We start from the raw sequence: 15,147 nt of genomic DNA, 5'->3' as shown, positions 1-15,147 counted from the left end.
CATCCAGCCGAGTTGTAGTCCCTATGCTTCACCGGTTCTTTTGGTCCAGAAAAAGGTCGGGACATGGAGATTTTGTGTGGATTACTGTTGGGGAACGTAGCAGAATTTTAAAATTTTCTACGCATCACCAAGATCAATCTATGGAGTCATCTAGCAACGAGGGAGAGAGGAGTGCATCTACATACCCTTGTAGATCGCGCACGGAAGCGTTCAAGAGAACGTGGTTGATGGAGTCGTACTCGACGTGATCCAAATCACCGACGACCAAGTGCCGAACGGACGACATCTCCGCGTTCAACACACGTACGGTTGGGAAGACGTCTCCTCCAACTTGATCCAGCAAAGGGGAAGGAGAGGTTGGTGAAGATCCAGCAGCACGACGGCGTGGTGGTGGAATCAACGGTGATCTCAGCAGGGCTTCACCAAGCGCAGGGAGACGGAGGAGTGTCACGGGAGGGAGAGGGAGAGGCCAGGGCTTGGGTGCGGCTGCCCTCCCTCCCCCCATTATATATAGGGTGCCTAGGGGGAAGGGGCGCCGATCCTAGGAGATCCAATCTCCTAAGGGGGGCGGCGGCCAAGGGGGTGCCTTGCCCCCCAAGGCAAGGGTGGTGCCCCCCACCCCTAGGGTTTCCAACCCTAGGCGCAGGGGGAGGCCCAAGGGAGGTGCACCAGCCCACTAGGGGCTGGTTCCCCTCTCACTTCAGCCCATGGGGCCCTCCAGGATAGGTGGCCCCACCCGGTGGACCCCCGGGACCCTTTCGATGGTCCCGGTACAATACCGATTACCCCCGAAACTTTCCCGATGGCCGAAACTTGACTTCCTATATATAAATCTTAACCTCCAGACCATTCCGGAACTCCTCGTGACGTCCGGGATCTCATCCGGGACTCCGAACAACTTTCGGGTTACTGTATGCTAATATCTCTACAACCCTAGCGTCACCGAACCTTAAGTGTGTAGACCCTACGGGTTCGGGGGACATGCAGACATGACCGAGACGCTTCTCCGGTCAATAACCAACAGCGGGATCTGGATACCCATGTTGGCTCCCACATGCTCCACGATGATCTCAATCCGTATACAATTCCCTTTGTCATTCGGTACGTTACTTGCCCGAGACTCGATCGTCGATATCCCAATACCTTGTTCAGTCTCATTACCGGCAAGTCACTTTACTCGTACCGTAATGCATGATCCCGTGATCAACCACTTGATCACATTGAGCTCATTATGATGATGCATTACCGAGTGGGCCCAGAGATACCTCTCCGTCATACGGAGTGACAAATCCCAGTCTCGATTCGTGCCAACCCAACAGACACTTTTGGAGATACCTGTAATGTACCTTTATAGTCACCCAGTTACGTTGTGACGTTTGGCACACCCAATGCACCCCTACGGTATCCGGGAGTTGCACAATCTCATGGTCTAAGGAAATGATACTTGACATTCAGAAAAGCTACAGCAAACGAACTACACGATCTTTGAGCTATGCTTAGGATTGGGTCTTGTCCATCACATCATTCTCCTAATGATGTGATCCCGTTATCAATGACATCCAATGTCCATAGTCAGGAAACCATGACTATCTTTTGATCAACGAGCTAGTCAACTAGAGGCTCACTAGGGACGTGTTGTGGTCTATGTATTCACACATGTATTACAATTTCTGGATAACACAATTATAGCATGAACAATAGACAATTATCATGAACAAAGAAATATAATAATAACCATTTTATTATTCCCTCTAGGGCATATTTCCAACAGTCTCCCACTTGCACTAGAGTCAATATTCTAGTTACATTGTGATGAATCGAACACCCATGCAGTTCTGGTGTTGATCATGTTTTGCTCTAGGGAGAGGTTTAGTCAACGGATCTGCCACATTCAGGTCCGTATGTACTTTACAAATCTCTATGTCTCCATTTTGAACACTTTCACGAATGGAGTTGAAGCAACGCTTGGTCTTCCTATGAAACATGGGCTCCTTGGCAAGGGAAATAGCTCCAGTGTTGTCACAGAAAAGAGTCATCGGGCCCGACGCATTGGGTATGACTCCTAGGTCGGTAATGAACTCCTTCACCCAGACTGCTTCTTGTGCTGCCTTCGAGGCTGCCATGTACTCCGCTTCACATGTAGATCCCGCCACAACGCTTTGCTTGCAACTGCACCAGCTTACTGCCCCACCATTCAAAATATACACGTATCCGGTTTGTGAGTTAGAGTCATCCAGATCCGTGTCGAAGCTAGCATCGACGTAACCCTTTACGACGAGCTCTTCGTCACCTCCATAAACGAGAAACATTTCCTTAGTCCTTTGCAGGTACTTCAAGATATTCTTGACCGCTGTCTAGTGTTCCGTGCCGGGATTACTTTGGTACCTTCCTACCAAACTTACGGCAAGGTTTACATCAGGTCTGGTACACAGCATAGCATACATGATAGACCCTATAGCCGAGGCATAGGGGACGACACTCATCTTTTCTCTATCTTCTGCCGTGGTCGGGCATTGAGCCGTGCTCAATCTCATACCTTGCAATACAGGCAAGAACCCCTTCTATGACTAATCCATTTTGAACTTCTTCAATATCTTGTCAAGGTACGTAATCTGTGAAAGACCAATGAGGCGTCTTGATCTATCTCTATAGATCTTGATGCCTAATATATAAGCAGCTTCTCCAAGGTCCTTCATTGAAAAACACTTGTTCAAGTAGGCCTTTATGCTTTCCAAGAATTCTATATCATTTCCCATCAACAGTATGTCATCCACATACAATATGAGAAATGCTACAGTGCTCCCACTCACTTTCTTGTAAATGCAGGCTTCTCCATAAGTTTGCATAAACCCAAACGCTTTGATCATCTCACCAAAACAAATGTTCCAACTCCGAGATGCTTGCACCAGCCCATAAATCAAGCTTTGGAGCTTGCACACCTTGTCAGCATTCTTAGGATCGACAAAACCTTCCGGCTGCATCATATAAAATTCTTCCTTAAGGAAACCATTAAGAAATGCCGTTTTGACGTCCATTTGCCATATCTCATAATCATAGAATGCGGAAATTGCTAACATGATTCGGACGGACTTCAGCTTCGCTACGGGTGAGAAAGTCTCATCGTAGTCAACCCCTTGAACTTGTCGATAACCCTTAGCGACAAGCCGAGCTTTATAGATGGTCACATTACCATTCGCGTCTGTCTTCTTCTTAAAGATCCATTTATTTTCTATGGCTCGCCGATCAACGGGCAAGTCAGTCAAAGTCCATACTTTGTTTTCATACATGGATCCTATCTTGGATTTCATGGCTTCCAGCCATTTGTCGGAATCCGGGCCCGCCATCGCTTCTTCATAGTTCGAAGGTTCACCGTTGTCTAACAACATGATTTCCAAGACAGGGTTGCCGGACCACTCTGGTGCGGAACGTGTCCTTGTGGACCTACGAAGTTCAGTAGCAACTTGATCTGAAGTTTCATGATCATCATTATCAACTTCCTCTCTAGTCGGTGCAGGCACCTCAGGAACATTTTCTTGAGCTGCGCCACTTACCGGTTCAAGAGGTAATACTTCATCTAGTTCTACCTTCCTCCCACTTATTTCTTTCGAGAGAAACTCTTTCTCTAGAAAGGACCCATTCTTGGCAACAAAGATCTTGCCTTCGGATCTGAGGTAGAAGGTATACCCAACAGTTTCTTTAGGGTATCCTATGAAGACGCATTTTTCTGACTTGGATTCGAGCTTTTCAGGTTGAAGTTTCTTGACATAAGCATCGCATCCCCAAACTTTTAGAAACGACATCTTAGGTTTCTTCCCAAACCATAATTCATACGGTGTCGTCTCAACGGGTTTTGACGGAGCCCTATTTAAAGTGAATGCGGCAGTCTCTAAAGCATAGCCCCAAAATGACAGCGGTAAATCGGTAAGAGACATCATAGATCGCACCATATCTAATAGAGTGTGATTACGACGTTCGGACACACCATTACGCTGAGGTGTTCCAGGCGGCGTGAGTTGTGAAACTATCCCACATTTTCTTAAGTGTGTGCCAAATTCGTGACTCAAGTATTCACCCCCATGATCTGATCGCAAGAACTTGATTTTTCTGTCACGTTGATTCTCAACCTCACTTTGAAATTCCTTGAACTTTTCAAAGGTCTCAGACTTGTGTTTCATTAAGTAGACATACCCATATCTACTCAAGTCATCAGTGAGGGTGAGAACATAACGATAGCCACCGCGAGCCTCAACACTCATTGGACCGCACACATCAGTATGTATGATTTCCAATAAGTTGGTTGCTCGCTCCATTGTTCCTGAGAACGGAGTCTTGGTCATTTTACCCATGAGGCATGGTTCGCACGTGTCAAATGATTTGTAATCAAGAGACTCTAAAAGTCCATCTGCATGGAGCTTCTTCATGCGTTTGACACCTATGTGACCAAGGCGGCAGTGCCACAAGTATGTGGAACTATCATTATCAACCTTACATCTTTTGGTATTCACACTATGAATATGTGTAGCATTACGCTCGAGATTCATTAAGAATAAACCATTCACCATAGGAGCATGACCATAAAACATATCTCTCATATAAATAGAACAACCATTATTCTCGAATTTAAATGAGTAGCCATCTCGAATTAAACGAGATCCTGATACAATGTTCATGCTCAAAGCTGGCACTAAATAACAATTATTGAGGTTTAAAACTAATCCCGTAGGTAAATGTAGAGGTAGCATGCCGACGGCGATCACATCGACCTTGGAACCATTCCCAACACGCATCGTCACCTCGTCCTTCGCCAGTCTCCGCTTATTCCGCAGCTCCTGCTTTGATTTACAAATGTGAGCAACCGCACCGGTATCAAATATCCAGGAGCTACTACGAGTACTGGTAAGGTACACATAAATTACATGTATATCACATATACCGTTCGTGTTGCCGGCCTTCTTGTCCGCTAAGTATTTGGGGCAGTTCCGCTTCCAGTGACCACTTCCCTTGCAATAAAAATACTCAGTCTCAGGCTTGGGTCCATTCTTTGGCTTCTTCCTGGCAGCTTGCTTACCGGGCGCGGCAACTCCCTTGCCGTCCTTCTTGAAGTTCTTCTTACCCTTGCCTTTCTTGAACTTAGTGGTTTTATTCACCACCAACACTTGATGTTCTTTTTTGACTTCTACCTCTGTTGATTTAAGCATTGAATATACCTCAGGAATGGTCTTTTCCATCCCCTGCATATTGAAGTTCATCACAAAGCTCTTGTAGATCGGTGGAAGCGACTGAAGGATTCTGTCAATGACCGCGTCATCCGGGAGATTAACTCCCAGCTGAGTCAAGCGGTTATGCAACCCAGACATTTTGAGTATGTGCTCACTGACAGAACTATTTTCCTCCATCTTACAGCTGAAGAACTTGTCGAAGACTTCATATCTCTCGACCCGGGCATGACCTTGAAAAACCATTTTTAGCTCTTTGAACATCTCATATGCTCCGTGTCTCTCAAAACGCTTTTGGAGCCCCGGTTCTAAGCTGTAAAGCATGCCGCACTGAACGAGGGAGTAATCATCAGCACGTGACTGCCAAGCGTTCATAACGTCTTGGTTCTGTGGGACGGGTGCGTCACCTAGCGGTGCTTCTAGGACATAATCTTTCTTGGCAGCTATGAGGATGATCCTCAGGTTCCGAACCCAGTCCGTATAGTTGCTGCCATCGTCTTTCAGCTTGGTTTTCTCTAGGAACACATTGAAGTTGAGGACAACGTGGGCCATTTGATCTACAAGACATATTGTAAAGATTTTAGACTAAGTTCATGATAATTAAGTTCATCTAATCAAATTATTCAATGAACTCCCACTCAGATAGACATCCCTCCAGTCATCTAAGTATAACACGATCCGAGTTAACTAGGCCGTGTCCGATCATCACGTGACACGGACTAGTCAATATCAGTGAACATCTTCATGTTGATCGTATCTTCTATACGACTCATGCTCGACCTTTCGGTCTTCTGTGTTCCGAGGCCATGTCTGTACATGCTAGGCTCGTCAAGTCAACCTAAGTGTATTGCGTGTGTAAATCTGGCTTACACCCGTTGTATTCGAACGTTAGAATCTATCACACCCGATCATCACGTGGTGCTTCGAAACAACGAACCTTCGCAACGTTGCACAGTTAGGGGGAACACTTTCTTGAAATTATTTTGAGGGATCATCTTATTTAAGCTACCGTCGTTCTAAGCAAATAAGATGCAAAACATGATAAACATCACGTGCAATCAAATAGTGACATGATATGGCCAATATCATTTGCTCCTTTTGATCTCCATCTTCGGGGCTCCATGATCATCATTGTCACCGGCATGACACCATGATCTCCATCATCATAATCTCCATCAACGTGTCTTCTTGAAGTTGTCTCGTCATCTATTACTTCTACTACTATGGCTAACGCTTTAGCAATAAAGTAAAGTAATTACATGACGTTTATGTTGACACGCAGGTCATAAATAAATAAAGACAACTCCTATGGCTCCTGCCGGTTATCATACTCATCAACATGCAAGTCGTGATTCCTATTACAAAAACATATATCATTCATCACATCCTTTGGCCATATCACATCACAAAACACTTGCTGCAAAAACAGGTTAGACATCCTCTAATTGTTGTTGCAAGTTTTTACGTGGCTGCTATAGGTTTCTAGCAAGAACGTTTCTTACCTACGCCAAAACCACAACGTGAATTGCCAATTTCTATTTACTCTTCATAAGGACCCTGTTCATCAAATCCGATCCGACTAAAGTGGGAGAGACAGACACCCGCCAGCCACCTTATGCAACTAGTGCATGTCAGTCGGTGGAACCAGTCTCACGTAAGCGTACATGTAAGGTCGGTCCGGGCCACTTCATCCCACGATGCCGCCGAATCAAGATAAGACTAGTAACGGCAAGCAAATTGACAATATCGATGCCCACAACTGCTTTGTGTTCTACTCGTGCATAGTAACTACGCATAAACCTAGCTCATGATGCCACTGTTGGGGAACGTAGAAGAATTTTAAAATTTTCTACGCAACACCAAGATCAATCTATGGAGTCATCTAGCAACGAGGGAGAGAGGAGTGCATCTACATACCCTTGTAGATCGCGCGCGGAAGCGTTCAAGAGAATGGGGTTGATGGAGTCATACTCGACGTGATCCAAATCACCGATGACCAAGTGCCGAACGGACGACACCTCCGCGTTCAACACACGTACGGTTTGGAAGACGTCTCCTCCAACTTGATCCAGCAAGGGGGAAGGAGAGGTTGATGAAGATCCAGCAGCACGACGGCGTGGTGGTGGAAGCAACGGTGATCTCGGTAGGGCTTCGCCAAGCGCAGGGAGACGGAGGAGTGTCATGGGAGGGAGAGGGAGAGGCCAGGGCTTGGGTGCGGCTGCCCTCCCTCCCCCCACTATATATAGTGTGCCTAGGGGGGGCGCCGACCCTAGGAGATCCAATCTCCTAAGGGGGGCGGCGGCCAAGGGGGTGCCTTGCCCCCCAAGGCAAGGGTGGCGCCCCCCACCCCTAGGGTTTCCAACCCTAGGCGCAGGGGGAGGCCCAAGGGGGGCGCACCAGCCCACTAGGGGCTGGTTCCCCTCCCACTTCAGCCCATGGGGCCCTCCGGGATAGGTGGCCCCACCCGGTGGACCCCCGGGACCCATCCGGTGGTCCCGGTACAATACCGATTACCCCCGAAACTTTCCCGATGGCCGAAACTTGACTTCCTATATATAAATCTTCACCTCTGGACCATTCCGGAACTCCTCGTGACGTCCGGGATCGCACCTGGGACTCCGAACAACTTTTGGGTTACCGTATTCTAATATCTCTACAACCCTAGCGTCACCGAACCTTAAGTGTGTAGACCCTACGGGTTCGGGAGACATGCAGACATGACCAAGACGCTTCTCCGGTCAATAACCAACAGCGGGATCTGGATACCCATGTTGGCTCCCACATGCTCCACGATGATCTCATCGGATGAACCACGATGTCGAGGATTCAATCAATCCGTATACAATTCCCTTTGTCAATCGGTACGTTACTTGCCCGAGACTCGATCGTCGGTATCCCAATACCTTGTTCAGTCTCGTTACCGGCAAGTCACTTTACTCGTACCGTAATGCATGATCCCGTGATCAACCACTTGATCACATTGAGCTCATTATGATGATGCATTACCGAGTGGGCCCAGAGATACCTCTCCGTCATACGGAGTGACAAATCCCAGTCTCGATTCGTGCCAACCCAACAGACACTTTCGGAGATACCTGTAATGTACCTTTATAGTCACCCAGTTACGTTGTGACGTTTGGCACACCCAATGCACCCCTACGGTATCCGGGAGTTGCACAATCTCATGGTCTAAGGAAATGATACTTGACATTCAGAAAAGCTACAGCAAACGAACTACACGATCTTTGAGCTATGCTTAGGATTGGGTCTTGTCCATCACATCATTCTCCTAATGATGTGATCCCGTTATCAATGACATCCAATGTCCATAGTCAGGAAACCATGACTATCTTTTGATCAACGAGCTAGTCAACTAGAGGCTCACTAGGGACGTGTTGTGGTCTATGTATTCACACATGTCTTACGATTTCTGGATAACACAATTATAGCATGAACAATAGACAATTATCATGAACAAAGAAATATAATAATAACCATTTTATTATTGCCTCTAGGGCATATTTCCAACAATTATAGACACCTCAACGCCATTACTGTCAAGAACCGCTACCCTCTGCCCATCATTGAAGAACTCTTGGATGAATTAGCAGGTTCTTGTTGGTTCACGAGCTTGGACTTGAAAGCTGGATACCATTAGATCCTTATGGTGCCGTAGGACGAGCACAAAACTGCATTCAAAACTCATCACGACCACTTTCAGTTCAAAGTGATGCCCTATGGTGTGACCGGAGGCCCTAGCACTTTCCAAGGGGGTGTGAACACTGTTCTTGCTCCACTGCTGCGAAAAGGGGTGCTCGCATTCATTGACGACATTCTGGTGCATAGCAGCACTCTGGAGGAGCATGTTAAACTGCTACGACAACTGTTCGAATTGTTGGATAAATACAAACTTCACATTAAGCGCAGCAAGTGCAGTTTTGCTCAGAAATAGTTAACTTATTTGGGACATGTGATCAGCGAGCAAGGGGTAGCAATTGACAACAAAAACATTATTGCAGTACAACGGTGGAAGTCCCGTACCTGTGTGAAGGAAGTACGTGGATTCTTAGGTCTTGCAGGTTATTACCGGTGTTTCGTCCGAAACTTCGGAGTGATCAGTCGGCCGCTAACGAACCTGTTGAAGAAGAATGCTGTGTTTGTGTGGAGTCAAGAAGCCGATGCAGCCTTCCATCATCTGAAGCAGTCGCTGATCACGGCACCAGTGCTAGCCTGGCCCTGCTTTGACAATCCGTTCGAGATTGAAACGGATGCTTCAGACAAAGGGATTCGGGCCTTGCTTATGCAGGCCGGGCACCCTATAGCATTCCTCAGTCGAGCGTTGGGACCCCGCAACCAAGGTCTCTCTACCTACGAGAAGGAGTTCATGGCAGTTCTTCTTGCAGTGGAGCGCTAGAGGCCGTATTTACAAGGGAATGAGTTCACCATAGGCACGGATCAGCGCAGTTTGGCCAACCTCGGTGACCAATGGCTGTCCACACCATGGCAGAAGAAGGCGTTGACCAAGTTAATGGGGCTACGTTATAAGATTGTGTATTGCAAAGGCGTGGAAAACTGCGCGGCGGACGCCTTGTCCCGTGCAAATCATGGTGATTTGTTGGCCCTCTCAGTCGCTCAACCAACTTGGCTGGAGGATGTTGTTTAGGGATATCACAGTGACCCTCATGCCAAGGACATTCTGCTCCGTTATACCGGAGCACCAAGGGACCATAATCCGTACTCTATTGTGGACGGTGTGATCAGGTACAAGGGATGAGTATGGTTGGGTTCAGATTCTAGCGTCAGACAGCAAGTTTTGCGTGCGCTCCATTCCAGTCCCACAGGAGGGCACTCGGGGATTCATGCTACTTATGAGCGAGCTCACAAGTTGTTTGCTTGGCCTAAGATGAAACATGATATCATGCAGTTTATCTCCGACTGTGACACTTGCAAGCAAGCGAAGTCCGAGCATGTGTGATCGCCTGGTCTCTTGGAACCTCTGCCAATCCCACCTCATGCTTGGCACACGATCACCTTAGACTTTGTTGAAGGTCTGCCGCTGTCCAAGAACTACTCGTTTATCATGGTGGTGGTGGTTGACAAGCTCACTAGGTACGCTCACTTTGTGCCTCTATCGCACCCATTCACCGCTCTACAAGTGGCTACAACATACATGACACACATCTACAAGTTGCATGAGTTGCCGTATGCTCTGGTCTTCGACCGCGATCGGGTGTTTATCAGCAGCCTTTGGAAAGAATTGTTTCGGCAGGAAGGAACTGATCTGAGAATGTCCTCGGCCTATCATCCACAAACTGATGGTACCACGGAACGAGTCAACCAGTGTATGGAAGCCTACTTTCGTTGCTTCGTGCATGCTTGCCCGCACAAATGGGCCCTGTGGCTACACCAGGCTGAATTTTGGTACAACACCGCCTTTCACTCAGCTCTCAACTCTTCGCCTTTTGAGGTTCTGTATGGCCACTCGCCTCGCCACTTTGGCATTGTCGATTCTTCTTCGGTGGCACCGGCTGATCTGACTGCTTGGATGCAAGAGCGACAGTTGATAACAACCATTCTGAAGTAGCAACTGGAGCGGGCTCGCCAGCGCATGAAAGAGCAAGCTGACAAGAAGCGCTCAGAGCGAGTGTTCCAAGTGAATGACTGGGTGTGTTCGTCAAGCTACAACCATATGTGCAGACGTCAGTTGCAGCCCGTGCTAACCACAAACTCTCCTTTCGCTACTTTGGTCCTTTTCAGGTTCTGGACAAGATTGGCTCAGTCGCATACAAGCTAGCTCTCCCTGCAGACAGCCGGGTGCACCCGGTATTCCACGTCTCGTTGCTGTGCGGGGCACTGCCGCCTGCTACCGCAGCCCAACCGGACCTGCCAGTGCCACCGGCCCCTCACACGGCGCCATCTGTTCCGGAGGCGGTGCTTCAGCGTCGGGTGGTTCAGAAAGGCACAGCACGGCTACCTGAAGTGCTGGTCAAGTGGTCTGGTCAGCCGACATCTCTAGCTACCTGGGAGGACTACTTCGAGCTCCAAAGCCGGTTCCCCAGAGCCGCGGCTTGGGGTAAAGCCGGCGCTGAAGGGGCAGGGGATGTCACGGCCCCCTCTACCTCATCCCCACAAGAAGGCACCACTGAAGAGGCCGGCCCACTTAGGCCTAGGCAGAAGAGGAAGCCCAGCGCCAGGTATGACCCAGCGACCTGGGAGCTGGGACAGCAACAAAAGGAGCAACCACCAAGTGAGGAAGGGTATCAAATGTAATAGGCTATTGGCTCTTACCCCTTCCCCAATCCTTCTCCTTTCCCGATCCCCTTTGCTGTTCTTCATCCCCAACCTCAAATTCTCTCTGGATTTGTATCTGCTACCTATGAGACAAGTAAATTAGATCGAGTGCCCTAACACTGACGCTCCCTGAGATCTGCTTGGACCATGTTTGGTTGGTGCCCTGAATAATCTGGCACTTGCCTGGCCTGGAAAGCTGAATGCATCATTAGCCTGGGCTGGAAATGAGAGACTATCATTAGCCTGGTCCAGGGAACAGGAATGGGACGCCTGGAACTAGCCTGGGGCTGTAAATCACGCCTGGGAGAATAAAAAAGCAAGCAACAAACTGATGTGACATATCTAAGACAACTTTGTTTTCCTGATGGGACGTACCTAAGCAGCTAGTCGGCGTGGTCACAAACCAAACAAAACGGCAAAAACCTGCCTGGCCAGGCACAAAAGCAGCACCATCCCAGGACCACGCCAGACACTGAAATTTCTCAGCCATTATTTCCAGGTAAGGAACAAAACAGCCCCTAAATCCATGGTTCCAGGTTATCTTTTGATCCCACGAACAAGGAACAACATGCTGCAGCTGAAGCTAAATCATTATTTTTGCAACAGAAACAGGTTTGATTACCTAATATCCCTTTCCTAATTTCGAAGTTAACCATGTTATTAATTACTTCCTCCATCCCATAACATAAGTTTATCAGCAATCAATATCTGAAATATATCTAATCTTTTTTTGCATGTGTGAAATTGTGTCCTGAACTCCTGATGCAGGAAGGGGAAATGGCAGGAACCAGGTGTGCAGATTGATTTAAACTGGGTCTGAAGATTCAGCTCTGACTTGTTGGCATCATTAATCGTTGGGCTTAATTGCTGCAGTTCCTTACATTGCCTATTATGTGTTTGGTGTCTGTCTTCAGCAAGGTAAGAGGGATGAAGATTGTTTAATTTGAATGCATTCATCCTAGCTATTATAAGGGCTTCTATTTATACTGACAGCCGTTGTGGATAGTACTCCCGATATTATAGCAGTAGATAGAAATGACTTTTGTTTATTCTGAGTAAATGCAGCAGGAGAACTTACTGATGGTGTGATTGAGATTTACAATTTGATTACTTGTGGCCAGGCGAATTTAGGCTTCATTCCAAGGTTTGCATACAGAAATTAAGAAGGGGTAAACGGCTTCTTCTCAAGGATTTTTCTTTAGTGCTTGTTATCTATACAGCCTCGTCAGTGCTCTGGTTCTATAGTATCGTCCTAGCTATTATAAGGGTATCAGTTTATAGCGTGTACTGACGGCCATTGTGGATAGTACTCCCGATAATATAGCATTACATAGAACTGACTTTTGTTTCATTCTGAGTAAATGCATCGGTAGCACTTACTGATGGTGTGATTGACAAGCAAACTCAGTGGTAGGTAATCTGCTTCCACGAGTGACGGTTTGCTGCATTCACAATCCGGCTTCAGTCAATGGTTCGCATGCCGGAATTAAGCAGCGGTGCTCTTCTCAAGGGTTTAGTTACTAGTGTTTTTCTTAAGTTTATTTACAGGACAGCTTCCTGTAGTCAGTCAGTCCTCTACTTCTATAGGCCTGTTTCTCTGCTATGCCTGAACTAGCGTGTAAGTTACATCAAACTCGGTGTCATTGAGCTTTATAGTTTGATTAGTTGTGGATGTCGCCGTCGACAAAGTAATCATCGTTGTCGCTGTCGACAAAGTAACCGTTGCCATCCGCTGCGGGAAGCTGCCGCCAGAGACGGCCACCCGCGAGGAGAGCCCTGTTTCGCTGCTTTATATGCCTGTACTAGCAGCTACTCCCTCCGTCCCATGATATTAGACGTTTTTGACATTACGTTAGAGTAAAAAATGTCTTACATTATGGGACCGAGGGGGTATTTAACGTCAGCTTGTGACCTGTTTGTTCAATAAATTGGCCTGAACACCAGCACTGTCGGCTGCTGTTTAACCACTTTTCTAGTCTGTTTAGGCATCAACTTCTGTAGAGTAGATCACACTGCATGCATGTGGATACTGTTTAGCTTACTAGCATGATAAACTGGATTAATATTGCTATGTGTAATCTCAAACTTATTCATGTTATTAGTTATAAGTATGTCATCGATGCCTGAAATACACTTCACCCTTTTGGTGTGTGAATGTTTGTCCTTATGATGCAGTAAAGGGAAATTGTGTTTCATTCAAATTATCTTGTTCAGATTATTTGTGTAGGAAGAAAACAAGACGAATACCACATGCAAAGGGAAAAAAATCGTGTTTGCTTCAGATAATTTAGTAACTTGTGTCATGATTATTACCGGCATTGGTGAACTCTGAACTTTATCTTGTTCAGCTATTATGTAATGTGGGTGTATTATCTCCTTGCCAGCCCCCAAATTTGTACAAGTTGGGATACTCTCATTAGTGAGTCACCTAGTTTTGAGCATCATTAACTTCTCTAAATACTTGCCCTACAAAAAGAAACTTCTCCAGATGATTTTTACACTCTAATTTCTATCTGCTTGGGTGCCTTCCAGGTTATGGTGTTCTTATGTTTCTTTGCAGCCTCCTGTAGTCAGGCAGTCCTCTGCTTTCATAGTGTACTGTTAGTAATGATCTTGACCCCCACACTGTTCTCTTGAGATCTGCTCAGTTCATTGCAGTGGCTTAACTGCAATCTGTTGGACCATTCACATTTCTGTTCAGCTATTAACTTTCTCCTACACTGTTTACTCTGTTGATTCAACCTGAAGCATTGAATTTTTCTCTTGAGATCGCATGAGCGCTGCAAACGGGTGGTAAACCTTACTCCTTATGTTGCCTTTGTGAGATGGATTGCTGTGGCTTGTCTGCTATCAGATTCAATTTGATTGTCACATTTTTTGTATTTCTTCTTACCCCCTGTGCCAGGCTACTCAAGCTCGTACAACTATTCAAGTGCTGATTTGTTGGTTCTACACTCAGGTATCCCAGAACCTCCTGATGAGGAATTCTTAGCTTGTTTACTACTCAAAGAGTGGAGCACGGTTAGAGGAATCCCCAAGTCTTTGTCTATGTCTTTAGCAATACTGTATAAATGGTGATGTCTTTCATGATCCATTTTAGCAATGTAATCTTTTTTGTGTAGTTGCTCCACATATATTCCTTGCAGGTTGTGGGTCCTGATGGCGCCACCATGACGAACCTGTTCCTGAGTATGTACTTCCGTGCTGAAGGACAAAACTGTTTCGACGGCATGAAGCAGATATGTCCTTGAGCATTTCCCCTGGTTTAGCATAAGCTGGGATCTATAGTAAGAGCTATCTATTTATGTATCTAGTATTTGCATCGTCATTTGGTTGAGAAGACATTGGCATTTCACTTGTCCAATTAACTTTCATCTGCTTCAGGGCCTCTTTGATTCGTAGGATTTTGAAAACATAGGAATAGGAAAAGTGTAGGGTTGGAGTGGCATGCCCATTTGAATCCTATAGAATTAGCAATGATTGTTTGATGCCACGGGAAAAACAAAGGAATTGTAAAAAGAGGTTCGAGTGGATGTTAAATTTCCTATAAAATGTAGTACAGAAGATTCCATAGGAAAAATTCCTATGGGATCCAATCCTATGAATCAAAGGACCAACATAGGAAAAAATCCTAAGGATT

General features: G+C 46.5%; 1 pseudogene; it reads left to right on the top strand.

The window, feature by feature from the left end:
- The first annotated feature begins 10,503 nt into the window (after positions 1-10,503).
- LOC147988323 (uncharacterized) lies at positions 10,504-14,758 on the top strand (annotated as a pseudogene).
- The last annotated feature ends 389 nt before the right edge of the window (positions 14,759-15,147 follow it).

Source organism: Triticum urartu, chromosome 1A (assembly GCF_056163025.1).
Source record: "Triticum urartu cultivar PI428250 chromosome 1A, HENAU_Tu73, whole genome shotgun sequence".
Lineage (NCBI taxonomy): Eukaryota > Viridiplantae > Streptophyta > Magnoliopsida > Poales > Poaceae > Triticum > Triticum urartu.
The sequence above is the reverse complement of the archived record's forward strand: the minus strand, read 5'-3'. Positions and strand labels throughout refer to the sequence as shown.